Source organism: Acomys minous (genome assembly GCF_964271855.1).
Source record: "Acomys minous genome assembly, chromosome: 12".
Taxonomy (NCBI): Eukaryota; Metazoa; Chordata; class Mammalia; order Rodentia; family Muridae; genus Acomys; species Acomys minous.
In genome coordinates, this window is record NC_140493.1 from 47,240,600 (window position 1) to 47,258,619 (window position 18,020).

Sequence of the window (18,020 nt, forward strand, 5' to 3'; positions counted from 1 at the left end):
AAGTAGGGTCCACCCTGGTGGTCACACAGGAGCCAGCCTTGGCTACAGCAGGCATGAAGGTAAAGCCTAAGAGGCCAACCTTCCCTTTGGAGTCAACTACCTCTTCTACAACATAACAGATATAAAGTCCCTCCTGTGGCCATCTTGTAAGGCTTGGGAGCCAGAGGCCACTAGTCAGGAGCCTCATTGTCCACTCAACATGTCACCTCTAGCCATAATAGTGACACATGAAGCAGCCAGCAAGAAGATCCATTTTGCTCTGTTCTTCACAGGGCTAAACACTGCAATAGCTATGCCTGATTGCTCACATAGTCCAAGCTAGCGGCTTGCTCTGAGGTTTCAGGACTAGACAGAGGTAATACAGAGGTCAAAGCAGGTCTACTGGTTTCAAAGGCCACACTCTTTCCACTCCTGGACGCTTGCCTTGGCCTCCTATCCTCCTTCCTGGTTTGAGAAGATTCTTTGGTAATCCAAGCAATTTTGGCAATCATAAACTTGGAGGCAAACCATTTATTCATACAAAGGACAGGAAGGCCAAGGGGCCTGTTGGATAAAACAGAGCCATGGCTGGAAGCCAAGGCTTGGAAACCGAGTGTGTGAAGGAGAAAGGACAGAAGAGAGGCCAGTGAAGCCTTGCTGCTGCTTCAGGGGAAGGACAGGGATATGAAGATAATTCCAGACTTTCCAGCACTCAGAACTGCAGCACTGTAGGTCAGAGAGGAACAGAAAATAGTGACCATGCTGATGATATCAGCATTCATATAGACATAGATAGATGATAGATAGATACATGGATGGATGGATGGATGGATGGATGGATAGATAGATAGATAGATAGATAGATAGATAGATGAGAGAGAGAGACAGAGAGACAAACAGAGACAGAGAGACAGAGAGTCTTGCAACATAGGCCAGGATGGCATCTGGAGTGCTGGGATTATAGGCAGTTACCACTGTGTACACCACAAGAAAACCTACAAAATTAACTAACCTGGGCTCACAGAAGCTGAACCACCATGCAGAGAGCATACACACACACACATACACACACACACACACACACACACACACACACACACACACACACACACACTCAGTGTACAACTTGGCCTTGTGTGGGACCTGGGAAAGCAGGAGCAGAGGCAACCTCTGGCTCTGTTTCCTGTATTTGGATCCCTTTTCCCTAGCTGGACAGCCTTATCTAGCCTCACTAGAAGAAGCCAAGCCAAGTCCTACTTGCTAGGCTAAGGCGGGTTGATACCATGAGAGGTCTCTCCTTCACTGAGAAAAGACTAGGGGTGGGGGGCAGAAGGGGAATGCAGGGACTGAGAGGAGGAGAGGCAGGAGAATTTCCTTCCCTGATGTAAATAAATAGACTAATTAATGGGAATTTTTCATTAAAATGAAACCAGCCTACATGTGCACTGTATATATCAAAGTAGCCTGTGAAACTTCCTCAGGAGTTCCCAAGGACTCTCTCTCTGAACGTGAGTGCTATCACAGGTAGATGGATGAATTTCTGATAGTCACATCTCTGGAGTCTCCACACTTGCATTGTTACATGAGTTGGTTTTGTGCTTCACAGCTGGGCAAGACTCAGAGAACCCCACAGCCTTAGATCAGGTCTCTGCTCCCCATTTGCTGCCTGCGTGTCCCCAAGCCACTTCTTTCACCTCTTCTGAGCCTTTACATTTTGTTTGTTTCTCTTGGTTTAAGATGGAAACAAGGTTGTTTGGGAGAAAATAAATTGCTATGCATAAATAAAGCAGGGGAGTCAATGGTAGCCAAAAACGTGGCAATGGCAAGTCCTCTGGGGTGCCAGAGTAGTTAGCTGACTCACTGTGCCAGTTGGACAAACCACTTTCCCTTTCTGGGCTGCCTCATCTACCTCACCTCCACCCCCAAGGTATGACTGGCCCCTGGGTCTGCCTGAGACTTGTCCAGTGATGCCTGGTGTCTGACAATTTACTTCAGGGAAAATGGGAGCTGTCACTGGGACTTAGTGCCAGCCTCCACCTAGAACCTGGCAGGATTTCCTGGGGTTCTACACCACATCCTGGATCAATTGGCAGGTACCACTCCCTGAGTGAATGGGGAGGGGGCGCTATCAGGCTGCCCTCTCTGTGATCCTGCCATTCCTTGCCTACTTCTCATTCCTGCTGGCTATTCCTGCTCCCTGCATAGAGAAGAGGGACTGGGCCACTGCCTCTGTCTCCTATGTCATCAGACAAGGTAAAAACCTACACAGCCATGGTGGTTACCTCCAGATCCAGCCATTGTGGGCCTGACTCAGAGTTAGAGTGTAAAAGCCTGCTGGGAGAACAACTTGGGGTCCTCCCAGACATGTCAACTCATATCCTATGGGCTGCAGGAGGCCAAGGACAGCTATGAATGTGGCAAAAACTTAGTTAAAACATGACCTTTTTTTTTTTTTTTTTGGTAACTTGGTTGCATGGTTTTTAGCATGATTATAGACATTGCTTTATACATGGCTACAATGTGGGAAGGACTGGACATGTCTAGTCCAAGATAGTTCAAGCCTGTTGTGTTGACTATGCTATTTTGAAGGAGCCCCCCCCCCCAGGAGCTTAGTATACAAAGCAGACCAAGGCAAGTTGGTGTTGACTTCTTGTCTCATATGGGGCCTTGTAAAATGTCCAGTTATAGGAGAAGAAGTCTAAGAGAGACTTCCATGGAGATGCTAATACACGCACAGAAATCTGAACCTGAAAACTAGCATGGGCTGTGATTTCTTCATGATGTCATATTTCCTAGTAAAAAGTCCTTTTGCTTCTCATTCATACACATGAGTCACCAACATCCCTCATAAGCTTAGCAGCAAGATAGAAATCTGAGTTCTGCCCAGTGTACCATGATGGTCTCTTCCCTGTGAGTCAGCCTGCCAGGATCTTAGGTCAAGTAGGACTCTGACAGCTGCTCTCTCACAGGAGCCCAGGGCAACCATCACAGTTAAGGGAGCGCTCTGGGCATCACCTTGAGTAGGCGTCTGACTGTAAGCTGTTGGCTGAGTGTTGGGGTCATGACTCTCCCCTTGATGACTGATTTGTGCATTGTTTCTTCCCCTCTCAAACTCAGAACATGATAAAACTGAAGCCACAGTGTGCCAGCCACAGCCACTTGCAGTGTTGGGCCATCTTTAGCAACCAGACCTGAGAAACCCTAGTTTGAAATGTTCCACAACCTCTGTGGTGTAAAATGTCAGGCTATGGCCTAGTACTGGCTTTGTACTTTACATCTCTGGGTTTGTAGGCCCAATGGGCCTCCCAGCAGTACCAACTGACTCTGGATGACTGAAAACAACAGCCTTTAAAAAAATGACAAAAAGTTCATTAGTGTATATTTATTATACAACATGATTGGTTCATATGGCAACCATTGAACTATATCATGTGCTTTGACCATATTTAGACCCTTTTCCCTCTCTGGTTCCTTTCCACTACTTTAGACCATTTTCTTTGTTTTTCCCTATTATTGTCTCCTCTATATTTATGTACTGCATGTATGTGTGGGTGTATGTATATGTGTGAGTATACATGTATGTGTGTTAGAGAGAGGTGGGAGAGGAAGAGAGAAGTGGAGAGAGAGAGGGGGGAGGGAGGGAGGGAGGGAGGAGGGAGGGAGAGAGAGAGAGAGAGAGAGATCCACATAAGGGAGAAAATATTTGTCTGAGTCTTTTATTTTGCTAATATACTGATCTCAACTTCCATTTTCTCAAGAACAGCATAATTTCAGTCTTTTTTTATAGCTGAATAAAAGTGTTGGCTGTGGATGGGTAGATGTACACATCTACCTGATAACAGCAATTGCTTTGTGAACTTGTTTGAGACACCCTGGCAGAAGCCACAGCGACCTGTGTCTACTCTGTCTGACCACTACACATTCTTCGCTGCTCTGTAGATGAACTTCTAGGCTGGTTCCTTGTCTTGGCCATTGTGTATAGTCCTGCAGTAAACACGGATATGCAGGTATCCATGTTGTTTGCTGACTTGGAGCTCTTGGGTCCGCACTCAGGAGTGGTAGAGCTGAGTCGTGTTGTAGTTCTGCTTTTAGTTTTTGAGGAAGCTCCATATTGATTTCCATATTGGCTAGACAGTTTATTTTCCCACCAACAAATTAACAAATCTCCCTCCTAACTATCAGTCTGTATGGAAGCCTTCTGCCTACAGACATCTTCCTTAGATTTCAAAGAAAAAGAGGCACTGAGCTCAGCGAGAATCCACCTTATAGAAGGCCTCCATTACATGTAAAATACTATGACTCATTCCACAGCCAGAGAGCTCAACTTACAAATGAGGAACCCAAGTCTCAGAGAACTTAAATAACTTGCTTAAGACCACCCCAGCTCATTCAGGAAAGGGGTCAACTTTCAGGGTGTGCTTCTTCTCATTCTCAGCTCTAACTCCTCAGGTCACACTGCTTCCAGAAAAACAGCATGCCCTGATAACAGCAATTGCTTTGTGAACTTGTTTGAGACACCCTGGCAGAAGCCACAGCGACCTGCGGCTGGCTGCCTGTGTCTACTCTGTCTGACCACTAGAAGCCAATCCCCACTGTGGAGTGCCTAGCTAGGGAACTCAGGGTGTTGTAAACTCTGTTGTAAAATCATCTGAAGGTGGCTGCAGTCCTGTTATGAAGATGAGTTAGACCAATTTCGCTTTAATTTCCACTAAATTTAATTTCTACACATTACATCTTTAACACCCACAGTGGGCCAGCTAGTGTGGGCGATGGGTAAACTACTCTCCTTCCCTGGCTGGCCATCTGCTGCTTTGTAAAAAGCAGGCAGACCAGATGGAGGACACCCTATGCTCACCACAGGCTGGGGCTGTCACTTATGAGTCTCAGAGGACTGGTCCACATCAGCAGGGGTTATGGGAAAGGGTGGACATATGTTGAGGACTTCTGATGTCTCTCTGTATTCAAAATACCACCTCCCTTGACCTCTACAGTTCTATGTGATGTTCTACTCAGACTTTTGGCACTGCTCAGGAAACTGAGGCCAGAGAAATTCCTCAGCTTACCTTGTACCAATGGGCTTGTCAGTAGTAGGAGCTGGATGTGAACTTTGACCTCTGATTCTAGAGCTGGCTGCCACCTCTGATACCTTTGAGCATTAGCAAATGGCAGAGTATGGCATGAAGCAACACCACCCCAGGGCAACTTTCTGAGGCTAGATTCAAGTCCACGCAACTAAAGAGAAAAGCTTGATCATGTATATGTCTGGTGTCTAATATATACATAATAATTAGGTATAGTGAATGAATGTTGTCTATAAAATGATTGCTATGGTGTGAGAGATATCTGATTTTAGGGTAGGAGAATCCCAGCTAGAAGACAATTGTCACTTTCCTTTGAGATTCTCTGAGTCTCTAAAACCTCATCTCCCCACCACATATGCCTACCCCTCCAGCACAGCCACAGGCTGTCTGCTGCTAAGAGAAGTGAGACTCCACAAAAATGTTTGACGACAGAAGTAAGACACTGTGCCCTTGAGGCCTCATGTACAGCTAGTCGTAGCTAGAGTTCCTGCAGTCAAACATGCCCCTTCCTGAATGGCTCTGGGGTTAAGGGAAGTGGTTAGGACATGATGTACTTAATTCCTTTTCAGAAGCTTGGGAAGGGTAAGAGAGGAAGGAAGTCAGTTACATGATATGACCCCAGTATGTGTGTACTGTGGGAACAGATGTATAGTTGGAAGGATGGGTGAGTGGGCAGATGCCTATGCTGGTAGGTGGGTGGGTGGGTGGATGGGTGGATGATTGGGTAGGTGAGGGGACAGATGAGTGGGTAGATGAATGGGTGGGTGAAGGCTACATAGGCGGGTGGAAAGATGTGTGGATGGGTGGGTTGATGGATGATGAATGGACAGACACTTCCAACTAGGGTACTCATAAGTCGATGCCTCTGGGACTAACACACGGTTTGGCCTGATTTGCTGAAGATTCTTTAGTAATTTATTTATTTATATTTTATTTGCATTGATGTTTTGCCTGCATGGGTGTCTATGTGAAGGTGTCAGATTCTCTGGAAGTGGAACTGCAGCCAAGTGAGCTACCGTGTGGATGCTGGGAATTGAAGCCAGGTCCTCTGGAAGAGGAGACAGTGCTTTTAAACACTGAGCCATCTCTCCAAAACCTGCTGGAGATTCTTCAACTTTTCTGTCCTAGCCCATGGCAGAGCTGTGGTAAATAGGCTCCTGCCTAATGCAAAATGACGCATTACCACACAGCCATCTCCGAGGGTAGAAGGTAGATGAAGGTGGTCTGAAATAAATAACTTCTGAATGTAAGAAGGGCATTTTAGCCAGGCGTGATGGCACACATCTTTAATCCCAGCAGTCAGGGAGGCTGAGGCAGGTGGATCTCTGTGAGTTTGTTTGAGGCCAGCTTGGTCTGCATATCGAGGCTAGGACAGCCAAGGCTACACAGAGAAACCTCATCTCAGAAAAGGGGGGCACATTCTGCTATTCTCCAGATCCTCCCTCTCTCTCCCTCCCTCCCTCCCTCCCTCCCTCCCTCCCTCCCTCCCTCCTTCCCTCCCTCCCTCCCTCTCTCCTCATTCTGTTAGGAACAGGTTCATTTTGCTGCAACAGGCACCCACTGATGATGCTTTATTTTGTCCAGTGGAGCAAAGCAAAAATTTATCTGCAGAAGAGAGAGGGAGTCTGATGTCTTTGCTTTGTAGTTTGACCTTACCATACTTAACACTGTTAAAAATTTTTCTGCTAGGAATGTATATACAATTAAGCAGACTTTGCCTGACTCAGAAATGGTATTAATAATCATGGTTTGGCACTTAGCATCTCCTGCATTTTACATATGATGTGCACTTCTTACAAACATCACAGCAGTTTGGCTTCTTCTGATGAATTAAAAAAAAAAAAAAAGCACACATTCAGAGAGGCAAAGAAATTTGCTCAGAGTCATACAGACCTGGAATGCTCAGGGCTGCTTAAAGAGTAGATGTCTAAGTGGATTTTAGTCTGTCTGTCCCACAGGTTATCAGTGCACTTCTAGAATGTGCTAAGCATCTTCAGTAGCATCTGTAAACTGGAAAATATCAGCTACAACAGAAGTCCCACCACAACATAGCTCAGTCGAATAGACTTGCAACTCAGCGTCTTCTAGTAACCCTCAGAACAACAATCTTCAGACTATGGGATGTACAGCCCCTAACACAAAAGCACCACTGTCAGCAAAAACCTTTGTCCTTAGTCCCTCGCACTTACCAAGGCTCTGTTTTCCCTCATGTAGGCCCTTAGAGTTCCTAGTTGCTTATCTCTCCCAAGCTTTCTGAGCCTCCTGTTTTCACTAGTCAAAAGCAAAGAACACCTGTAGACTTACAGTGGGGTTCTGAAGATGGAATGAAATGACTTAGTAGTATATGCTTCAGTCACTCTGACAATAAGCATCTGTTCATATCTCACGCAGAGCCCACAGGCACAGCACTCTGAGGCTTCAGCTCAGCCCTGTGCACAGCCCTCAGGCAGGCAACTCTGAGGCTTCAGCCTGTGCACAGCCCTCAGGCAGGCAATGCTGAGGCATCCTCCCAGGTTGTTCTCTGACACTAGTTTCTCTCAATATGTAGGCACTCAGTTAACATGTACCATGCTGGATTTCTTAGGAAATTTCCCACTTTTTTTGTTTGTTTTTTTGAGACAGGGTTTCTCTGTGTAGCCTTGGCTGCCCCAGACTCATTTTGTAGACCAGGCTGGCCTCGAACTCACAGCGATCCGCCTGCCTCTGCCTCCCGAGTGCACATTTCTTTCAGTTATAACATTCTATGATTTCAAGATTTATATGCATTGCATGTTGGCCTTCTCTCTAGCTCTTCTCCCATCTGCCCACTTCCTACTTAGATAACTGTCAATTACCTGTGCCACTATGCCCAGGAAGATTCTAACTGCCAGCTTCCACAGGGTACTAGGACCATCATTCAAGGCCCTCTGCACCTTTAGACAATGGCTAGCTGACAGTTCTCAACTGAGCAGCTACCATGTGTCTGGACTGCCCTTGAGCACTGTGCATAAACTACATCAATTCACTTAACCAATGTCTGTGTGACCCAGGCAGCACTACTTTTATTCAATAAGTGAGAATATGGAGGTCTACAGTGGTTTAAATGATTTGCCCATGGTGACTTGCTCAAGGCAACACAGTTGTCATGTCCTAGCTGTTTCTTGAGTCATATTGTCCCTTGGCAGAAAAACAGGCTGCCCACCTGCCTTCCACAGCACCACTCCATTTATATGCAGCTTCTCAGCATCCTCCAAGCTGTCACTGTGCTTGGGAGTAGGACTTCACAAGGACCTTTCCCTGCCCAATTTCAGGAGTCTTTCTCTGGTTCCCCAAAGCCCAGCCCTACCAACTGTACCTCCAGAGGGCTCCTAAACTCTCTCCCCTCCCTGTCCCAACCACAGTTTCCTAAATACCTTCAAATGCAGAACATGGTCTCTTCTGGGGGTCGGCAGCAGAGGGCCAATAGGCACAGGGTCACCAGCTCTCCATCAGCTGCTGCTGCTCCAGGGTGAATGGGCCACCCAGGCTCGGGAGGGAGCTCGGGCAAAGCCCATGTTATCAAGCAGACTGCACAATTGTAGTTGCTAAAGGGCCTCACACTTCCTCTGCTGAAACAAGGAAGGCAAAGGCGCAGGGCTGGCAGGAGGACAGGTTCCTGTTTTCATCAACGACACAGAACGAGCCGACTTCTCTCTGCAAGGACGACGGGCAAGAGAAGGGACGTATTAATTCCTTTACAAAGCACTTGAGAATCTAGCCAGCTTGATTGTAAATGGCCAGGGCTCTCAGAAATGCACTCTTTTTCCCTCTCTCTTTCTAATTAAAAGGCAGACTGGGCTGTGAATTTACCCGTGTGTGTCCCCAGAGCCCACTGGGCTCAAGGAGGCTGAGGATAGCTCACTGCAGAATTTCTTTGCTGGATTTCTTCATTTTTACAACTCTCTTGCATCACTACAGAAGGGACCCAGAGTGCAGTCCCTGGAGCTGTGGTTCTGCTATAAGCCAGTTTTAATTGCCAGAGACCCAAGACAGTGGACAGCTACTCCTGCGACAGCAGAGCTTCCCACTGTTTCCCTGAGCACCAAACCTACCTCTGTTGTGCTACTGCCAGAAACAATTCAAAGGTTCCTGAGATAGAGCTTAACAGACAAAAGGATGGCAGACTAGAGCAAGGCATGATCCCTGAGGGAGCCCAGATTCAAGGAGAAAGAGTTAAAAGCAGCCATGTTGCCTAGAAGAAGTCATTTCAACTGGAGGCCTCCATGTTCTCGTCTGTCAAATGGATGAGACATCCGGGCTCACACTGCACACAAATGATGTCACAAGGAGGTCAGCGCTCTAGGACATGGTGACGATGGTGACGATAGGCAGTCGTATGGAAGAAGGGTCTAGTCTCTAGGGAACACATGTGTGTTGACATATATGGAGGAGAGTATCATTCTGAAACTGTCCTCTAAAACAAATGAGAGAGAGAGAGAGAGAGAGAGAGAGAGAGAGAGAGAGAGAGAGAGGGTAGGTGGGTGGTGGAGTCAGGCAACTTCCATGAAAACTCAGATGACAGTAGATATGTATACATTGCTCTCTTTCATTCCCTCCTCCCATGGTTTGAAATTAGAATACACATGTGTCTTTTCATAATATTTTGTTACTATGCTGTATATATCATTTCATAGTGTGTGAGTCTGAAGCAGGGAGTCCTATGGGTGTGTTTCTAGGTGGGAGAGAAGCCTATTTCTGACCAGAAAACAGCAGACAGCAGTTCCAAAAGGACCCTCTTACAAGTCACTCTCCACCATTCTCATTTCCAAGGTAGAAAACCCCTCAGAGAGTTCAAAGATTTTTCCATAGTCCACAGCTTGTCTCCACAGAACCAGAGCAGAGCCTGGGGCATATGATCCGAGGACCCCACCCAGCTAGTCCAATGCAGAAACTCAAGACAGTCATTTAGAAACCTCACTAGGTATCCTTTGCAAATATGAATTACAAACCATGGGGCAGCATCTAAATTTAGTGCATGTTCTGTACTAGACAGACTCAGCTGGCTTGTGTAGAGCATGCTGGGAAGGTACGGGCAGATGGCGTAAGAACTTGCTGGAAGTGGCCTCAGTGAGGAAGGGCAAGCAAGTGGAATCAGCTGCAGCGGGGATTTCCCCAGCATGCACACTGAGGAGTGACAGAGCCTTAGAGGGAGGGGTACTCAGAAGGCAGGAGTGGGCTAACTACTTTTTAGCACCTATCCAGAGCATTTCGTGATTGAATGAATGCGTTCCTGATGCCAGCATCCCTTCAGTTAGCATGGGTGGTCAGAGCACCATCCAGTCACTGAGATTCAGCCATGATGTTAACACAGCGGAAGTCCTGCCCTCCTTGAGCTTCACTTCCCAGAGTCATCAGACAGATACCTAAAGCGCAGCCCACAATGACAGAGCTGCTCTAAGGGACACATGGTGGGCACTGGGGCAGAGGTCCATAGGCAGCGGTGGTTGGGGACAAGGTATATGTTGAGGGTCATTGAGTTATTGCTTTAGGGATCAGGCAGCCTCAGAACAAGCCAGGGTGTGAGGTTCACACAGAAGAAACTATTGTTGTCACCATGGAAGTCTGGGGAACCTCAACAGCAGAGGGAGAAAGGTAATGAATACAGTGCATCCCTGCCCTGAGCTCACACCCTATATAGATCAAAGCCTGTGGGAGGGCAGAAGTCCTGCAGAGGAAATCCTTGTTAGTTTGCCCCAAAGACCTCTTCTTCTGTTCTAGAAGGGCCGTGAACACCTTTCTATGCTCAGAAGTGCACCTCAGAAGTATACCTACCATCTTCCCTCATCCACAAAGGGGGGCTGGGTATGAGAACACTGTCCTTTGTTCAGGCATGTGTTTTGAGATTCATTCACTCAGTCGCCAGCCTTTGGTGGCACTTAATATGTGCCAGGCACTGTGCATGCTCAGTACCATGTGCCGGTAAATGAGTGGCACATGTGAGTAAATGAGTTCTCTTGGAGGCTTTAGGCACGGGAAAAGATATGCTGTAAGGTGCTTTGGTGTTTCATGACAGGGGTGTGATATTATCAGCAAGTCTCAAGTCTTACAAGCGCAGGCTTTATTTTCCTCAAGGGGCACCCGGGAAAGTGTTCTTCCCAGTTTCCCAGATCCAGAAAAAAAAATGGGCCACTGATCTGATGCTGAACGTTGGGTGGGACTGGAAACATCCATGTCTGTGCAGAGTGGACTCCACCAAGATGGCGTGGATACATCTACCCATCCTTGTCCTTGAGGATTTTAAGATCTAGCAAAGAAGACATGGGCTCTAGCTAAAATTCACAGACTAAAAGCAGATGAAAGCACAAAGGAAACCTGGTGAAGAACCCAGAACACTCCTGGGCTCCAGTTCTACAATGCACTGAGGTTGAGCAGGATGAAGCTAGATTTCATCCTTGTAGTGGGGTTTCATTCAAGGTCCTTACTGCATGGGGTCAGCACAAAAGCTAAACACAGGTAATGGCCTTCCAGGGGCCTCAAGCTAAGTGTACGGTCAGCCAGGCTGAGCAGTACTGGCATATGACAGCTACCTCTCAAGTGGTCACAAGTTAAGAGTCCACAAAGGCACTCAGGCCATCTGTGTCAGATTTCCAGAGGGCTCTGCAAATTAATTAGCTATCAGTTACCCAGATAAACTGCCACAGGGAGACTCCAAGCTGTCTGCCATGAGTGAGCCAAGAATCACTGAATAAAATGGGACTCTGTGGTTTCTGCCCTTGCTAAGGGCACAAGATCCCCCTGACAGGGGTCAGTTGCCTCAGTCCTCAGATGGAGCTGGCAGACTCCTAACAGGAGTAATTCAAACAGGCTGCTAACAGGAACAGCTCGTTTCTCCAGCTTCAGTTCTCTTGGAGGCTTTAGGCACAGGAAGAGATATGCTGTAAGGTGCCTTGGTGTTTCATGACAGGGGTGTGATATTATCAGCAAGTCTCAAGTCTTACAAGTGCAGGCTTTATTTTCCTTCCTTTTGCATAAGTATTGGGAAAAACAGATGACTTAACAATTAGCATCCCCTGAGTGGAAAGAAACAGGTGCCAGTGTACTTGGTTAAGCAGTTCAAAGGTACTTAGATGCCTTTCCTGCCTGTGAGGACACCCTGCCTCCAGCAGATGTGTAATTTTCATGGCCTACTATAGATCTCAGAGCTTCCCCAACCAGAAAACTCCCTCTTGGACACTCTTGGGAGCTGCCTTTGTAACATAGGAGTCAATGTCAACATATGGAGTCCAGATAGCTAAAGACTGGGCTCTGTGACCTTGTGCAGATTTCCAAGTCTCTCACAGGGCCTAATGCTAATACTTCTTACTCATGAGGACTCATAGAGAAGCATACACAAATTTCCTAATACGCCATAAAACCATCAAAGCCTCAATTTCTGTGAACCCTTGGAAACACCAAAGTGGGTCTGATGTGTCATGGGCACTGGAGGCCGTGAATCCAACATGCAGCCATTGTACCTGCCCTGAAGAGGTGACCCACAACTGTCCACTGAATGAGTGAACAAAGGAGATTGTGCCTGGGGGACAAGAGCATTTGTGTTTATTTCCCCTTAGGCTGTCTTTCCCAAGTAGGAGTGGATAGGCAGCACCATTTCTCAAGAGACTAGAGTCTTGCTTTGGGATTGGCTTAGAGTTAGAGAAGTGGCCTGTGGGGACTGTGTGTGTCAGCAGGACTGTCTCTGCAGGAAGCCTCCTGGGACTACAGTTCCTCAGGAAAAAAATAGAAGCTCTGCCCCTGTAGCCTTCTCTGTTCAGGAGGGTCGCAGAAATGCCCTGACTCACTAGAATTCTATTCTTCTGTCCTTGCCCAACTAAACCCACTAATGTGCCTCCAGAGCCTAAGTGGGTCTCAGCCCTGTATGGGTAATTTATTAACTTCTAGATGTGCTAGCTTGCAGGCCACCATCTTTCCAAGGTCCAACTCAGACACTTAATCTGTTGAAATGCTTGTGATGGAGCTCCTATGGGCTAGCACAGGGCAGAGCTATGGGGAGATGTGGCTGCCACTTGCTCTGTCCTCTAGGGATAACCTTGAGTGGAACAGGGGACAGCAGTAAAGCAGAACAGGGCATCATGGTGGGGGCTCAGGTGCACAGAGACCCCAGAGGAAGCATCTGGCAAGGCTTTGGTGGATAAGGCTGACCAAGAGTTGATGCTTTAAGGGATCCTTAAAAATGGGAGAATTTGGCTAGCTAGACATCTGACAGGCTCATGGGATGTCTTCTTCACACCTCTTTCTCAATTCCGTGTGTGTGTGTGTGTGTGTGTGTGTGTGTGTGTGTGTGTGTGTGTGTGTGTGATATGACTTCAGTTTCATCTTATCTGGAGTTAATAATGATGGTGGTACTGGCCACCAACAGTCATCTTGCCACTGTTACTCATCCTCTGTACCCCTCAAATCTACCAGAGCAGGCAAATGAGGAAGCTGGTCTATGTCCCCTTCTTCCCACACTGTTCCTGTTCCTATTGTCCTGGGCACTTCATGGATACTTGCCAGAACCTCATGGACCATGTGGTATTAGGAAAGATAAAGGATGGCAGGCATTCTGGTGTCTGCAGCACAACAGTCACCATGGTAATGTATACCTGTCCAAGGTTTGCTGACCTGCTAGCATCTATTAACACAGCAGAACCTCTTGGAGGGGGTATACTCCTAGGTCCCCTCTTTTCTCCACTTTCTTTTTGCTGTTTGATTAGCCGCTTCCTAACTTTTGATCATGCACCCACAGCAAAAAACTGGAAGTACACTCTCCGGATATTCATAGTTAGTCATAAGCTGTTTCCATAGGTAACTCAGCTAATATGTACCTGTACACATGGAAACTGAAAGAGAAACTTCTTCAATGACACTGATACATACATGCTCTAAAACGTTCACCCAGGGATGCAGTGTATTGTCGTGAGTATCCCATTTGGGAGATGATAACTGACAGATACCAAGGACAAAGTAGAGTGTTTCTAAGAAGGAATATTGCGAACATTTTTGAAATCTTAGATCTCATCCACCTAGTGTCTTTGGGAAGGCATTGGGCTCCTCTGAGCTCTGCTTTAAAACAAGGCTATTACAATGTCTTCCCATGAGAAAGGCATTCAGGATGGGGGAGTGCTGAGGATTGTTGGACTCCACAGAAGGCAGTTTTCAAGGGTGTCTCATAAGACCAGTCTCTGTCTCTGCAGGCCTGGCTTGTGGGATGCCATCAGTTCCAAAAGGCAGGGACAAGGGTGAGTGGTCAGTGTGGTGCAGCATCTGTCTTGTGTGGCCAGAGCAAGCAGATACTCCTCACAGCGGGGATGGTGTTGGGAAGATTGAGGGAGCAAGCTTTAAAAAGAGAGAAGAGAAGCTGCTTTCCCCCAGATCCCAGAAGACCTTAAGGCCTTAATCATGTTCTGCTGACTACAATTCCCCCAGGGCATCTTTGTGGAGAAACTGCTGGAATTAGCCCCATAATAGAGTGAATCCCCCCAGCAGTGAAGACCTATACTGAGATCTGGAAACAGCTGGCTGCCTGGCTGATGATAAGGCCACTGTGCTCAGCTTCCTGACACGGTTCCAGTAATGCCTTGTCACCATGCTGAACCCAGCTTCCTCATCTCATGAGCAGCCATGTCAAAGTAACCAACCGTCGACCTCTAAGTATTCTGAACCATGCAAAGCGAGGCTCAGATCCACAGCAGGACTGTTATCCTGTTTACTGACTCCTGTCTGATGCTGTCCTAGGATGCCTTCACATGTCTGCATAGTCTACTTCCTCACAACAAGATTGTATTGTCAGAAGAAGAGCAGATTCAAAGTTGGCTTTGATGTCATCTAAGCCACTGACACCCAGTTAGGCCCAACTGGATGGGTGTAAAGTTATCAGGCAGCATCAGCTCAGCATGCAGGGACCCATGGCTACTGTATCAGCAGTGGAGGCTGCGGAAATAGCCGTGGCTGAGATGAAGCTCCAACCCTAACTGCCTCTGTTAGACTAGAGCAGTGGCTCTCAATCTAATGCTGTGACCCTTTAATGCAGTCCCATGTGCTATGGTGACTCCCAACGATAAAATTTTCATTGATACTTAACAACTGTAATCTTCTACTGTTGTGAGTTATAATGTGAGTATCTGTGCTTCCTTAGTCTTAACAGTCTCAGTCGTGGTCTTAGGTGACCCCTGTGAAAGGAACATTCGACCCAAGGGACTGTGACCCACAGATTAAGAACCACTGGGCTTGAGAATATTCAGCCACTGAAAACGCTAGTTTGGATATCAATAGTGGCCATTTATATAGAGAGTGTTTCATAAATTACATCTGTGATTCATAAATTTATATCTGTGATTTCATTTGATTTTCATAAGAATTCTCTGAAATTAGGTTATCTAGAATCACTGGTACTACCTACCTCCTGGAGGCTTGGTACACATCAGCTCTTTCATGCTGCCTCAAAAATCTCCTAACAAATATATAAAGAAGATGTTTTTCTCACCCTTACTTTAAATCCAGGCAAACCGAAGCCCAGGGACTTTAAGTAGTTTTTCTAAGGTTGTGTAGCTAATTGGTGAGTGTTGGACTTGAATTTTGGCTGCTGGCCTCATAGTCGGTGCTAACCCTCTCCTGCGACATTGCTACATGCCGTTGTAAGCAATGAGGAAACTAACACCCAAAGAAAGAAACTAATTCCTGTTCTGTGAGCAGAATTTTGCAAAAGCCTCAACCTAAAAGTCTGTTTTCCAATTAGCCTTCCTACATCTCTTCAAAAATAATAATAATTTATACTTGCTTTCATCTGACAGATTTGAAGGGTGCGATAGGAAATAGACACCAAGGATGGAGCAAACATGGAGGTGCAAAAGCATGCATGTTCTTCTGGTAGAGCCCATCAGAACCTTAGCAAGAGACGCCAGGAGGGGCTGGGCTAGCAATAGAAGTAAGAATCTGCCTGAGTGGGGATCTCAGAGGCTGTTAGTGCCTCGTCCTGGTAGAGGCTGGGCTCAGACCATGAGATGAGGAAGTGAGCTCTGCTAGGGAAGTGCCGAGCCCATGTGAACACACAGACTATGGGGACAGAAGGTCCCAAGCAGGCACCGGAAGCTAGAGCCACAGGCTGGAATTCATTGGGCCAACAGACAGTTGGCCTCCAGGAATGAAGAAACCTTCTTCCTCAATCATCGTTCTGTCCCCTATAGAATGTGGAGAGCCCTGTTAGAGCAGTATATTGTTTCCACCCACACTAGGTGACTTTTACATCTCTATCCAGAGTCACCTCCAGTCTCTTGGACAGGTCATTGCCATTGTGGACTGTCCCGAGAAGCTCGCAGCAGGTTCTATATCCCCAAGCCCTACCGTCCCATCAGACCCTGCTGCACACACACACTTTCTAGGGCAGGCAAGGTCTTGAGGTATAGTCTTCTAATCAAAAGATGGGCAACCAGATCCCAGATCCCAACTCCAAAGCTAAGAAAATGTGTGTCACCCATGGATGACATGAGGCTAGGACTTTCTAGAAAAGTATTACAAACTGAGCAATGACAGAAAGTGTTAAGCCAGAGTTTAGGCTCTCCCCTACCATCCACAAACCCAGCTGTCCCCTTCTTTCCGTAGTCCCAGGGACTGCTGGATGGCTGGGTCCCAGATGCATGACAGGGAGAAGCAGGAAGGACCCTTTGCAACTCCTGGTTCTGAAGTCAGCTGTGAAGGGCAGTGCAGGCCCACATGTGGGGAGGAAGTGCTCTTTGGCAGCAGCAGGGACAGGCTATGGGGACGTACCTGAAGTCCCCTTTTCAAGGCAGTGCAGACTCTACCGCAACTATCGTTAGGTGGCATTTTTTTTTTCAAGTGTGACTCACTAGTCTGGGAAGACAGTCATTTTTAACTACCATGCACTTAAGTGGCTTCTGACAGTCAGAAGGGGAGGGAGCCAGTTAAACATTACACGCGTGACAGATGGCAAAAAATGTTTTGTTAAGTCTCTGAGGCCTGGAGGAAACAAGATGGGTGGAAATCCCATCCCAGAGGGACAAAGGGCTAATTAGTCGTGTCTACTTCCAACCAGAAGGAATGTCCAAGAAGGGGACAATGGGATCTTTGAGGTTTTCTCCTGGAGCCTGGCCCCTCACCCAGACCCTGCTCCTCTGTGTTTGCGGTTCTATTCAGCACTTGTTTCCCTGTGAAGTAACCCTTCAGTGGCCTTAGCCATACCGTGTACTTGTTGATTTGCTCATGTGACAGTGCTAATGATGGCTGTCCCGTGGCAAGAATCAGTCGCACTATACTGTGGAATCGGCTTTTAAATATGGCCTAAATTCCGTTCTAGTTGCAACTGCCGTGATAATTCATGAAGACAATTACATTGCTGAAATTTTAAGGATCTGGTGAAATTCCACAACTGGCTCACTATTAATGGATTGAGGGCTCTGGGAATTGCTGAAATATCCATGCAGTCCTGGGATAGAGGCAGGTAATAGGGAGAATTGAAACAGACTGCCTATGGATCTCACCTGGATTCTGCAATCTACTGAGACAGTGCCTCATCACGGAAAAGCACACTAGAGTCAGAATACGGGCCACAGCCTCTTGTGCTTGGTACCAGCAAGTGATTAAACTTCTTTGATGCTCTTTCTGAGTTTATGGGAATTCTAGGGATGAAGTGAGGCACGCATAGAAGGGCATCAAAATAAGCAGTGTGTGTTCCTCTTCTAAGGAGAGGCTAGGTATTTAGAAGAGGCCCCATGGCTGAGCAGAATTCAGTGAGGTTGTAAACCTCTGCCAAGAGACTTCAGAGGACAGTGTTGTGTCCCTGTGTCCCTCGCTGTCTGTGGACATGTCATCTCTTTTACAGAGCCCTGTGTGAGACTGGCCTCCATCAGGCACTCCTGGCCAATACAGGGGAAGAAAGATCCCATACTATTCCCCTGTTCTCTGGCCTCTTCCTTATTGGCTGCCAGCAGTTGACCACTCATGAGTGGA

General features: G+C 47.0%; 2 protein-coding genes across 2 annotated transcripts in view; one reads left to right on the forward strand and one right to left on the reverse strand.

The window, feature by feature from the left end:
• Positions 1 to 18,020, forward strand: part of TG (thyroglobulin) — a gene marked incomplete at its 5' end in the record, with an annotated part of 180,634 nt that overhangs the window by 132,669 nt on the left and 29,945 nt on the right. The gene's annotated exons all lie outside the window — the stretch shown is intronic.
• The window catches only part of SLA (Src like adaptor), a 53,071-nt gene that overhangs the window by 25,826 nt on the left and 9,225 nt on the right, over positions 1 to 18,020 (reverse strand). The window contains exon 2 of the mRNA XM_084747921.1: positions 8,453 to 8,732. The gene's annotated coding sequence lies outside the window, so the exon portion shown is untranslated. The remainder of the gene's footprint in view (positions 1 to 8,452; positions 8,733 to 18,020) is intronic.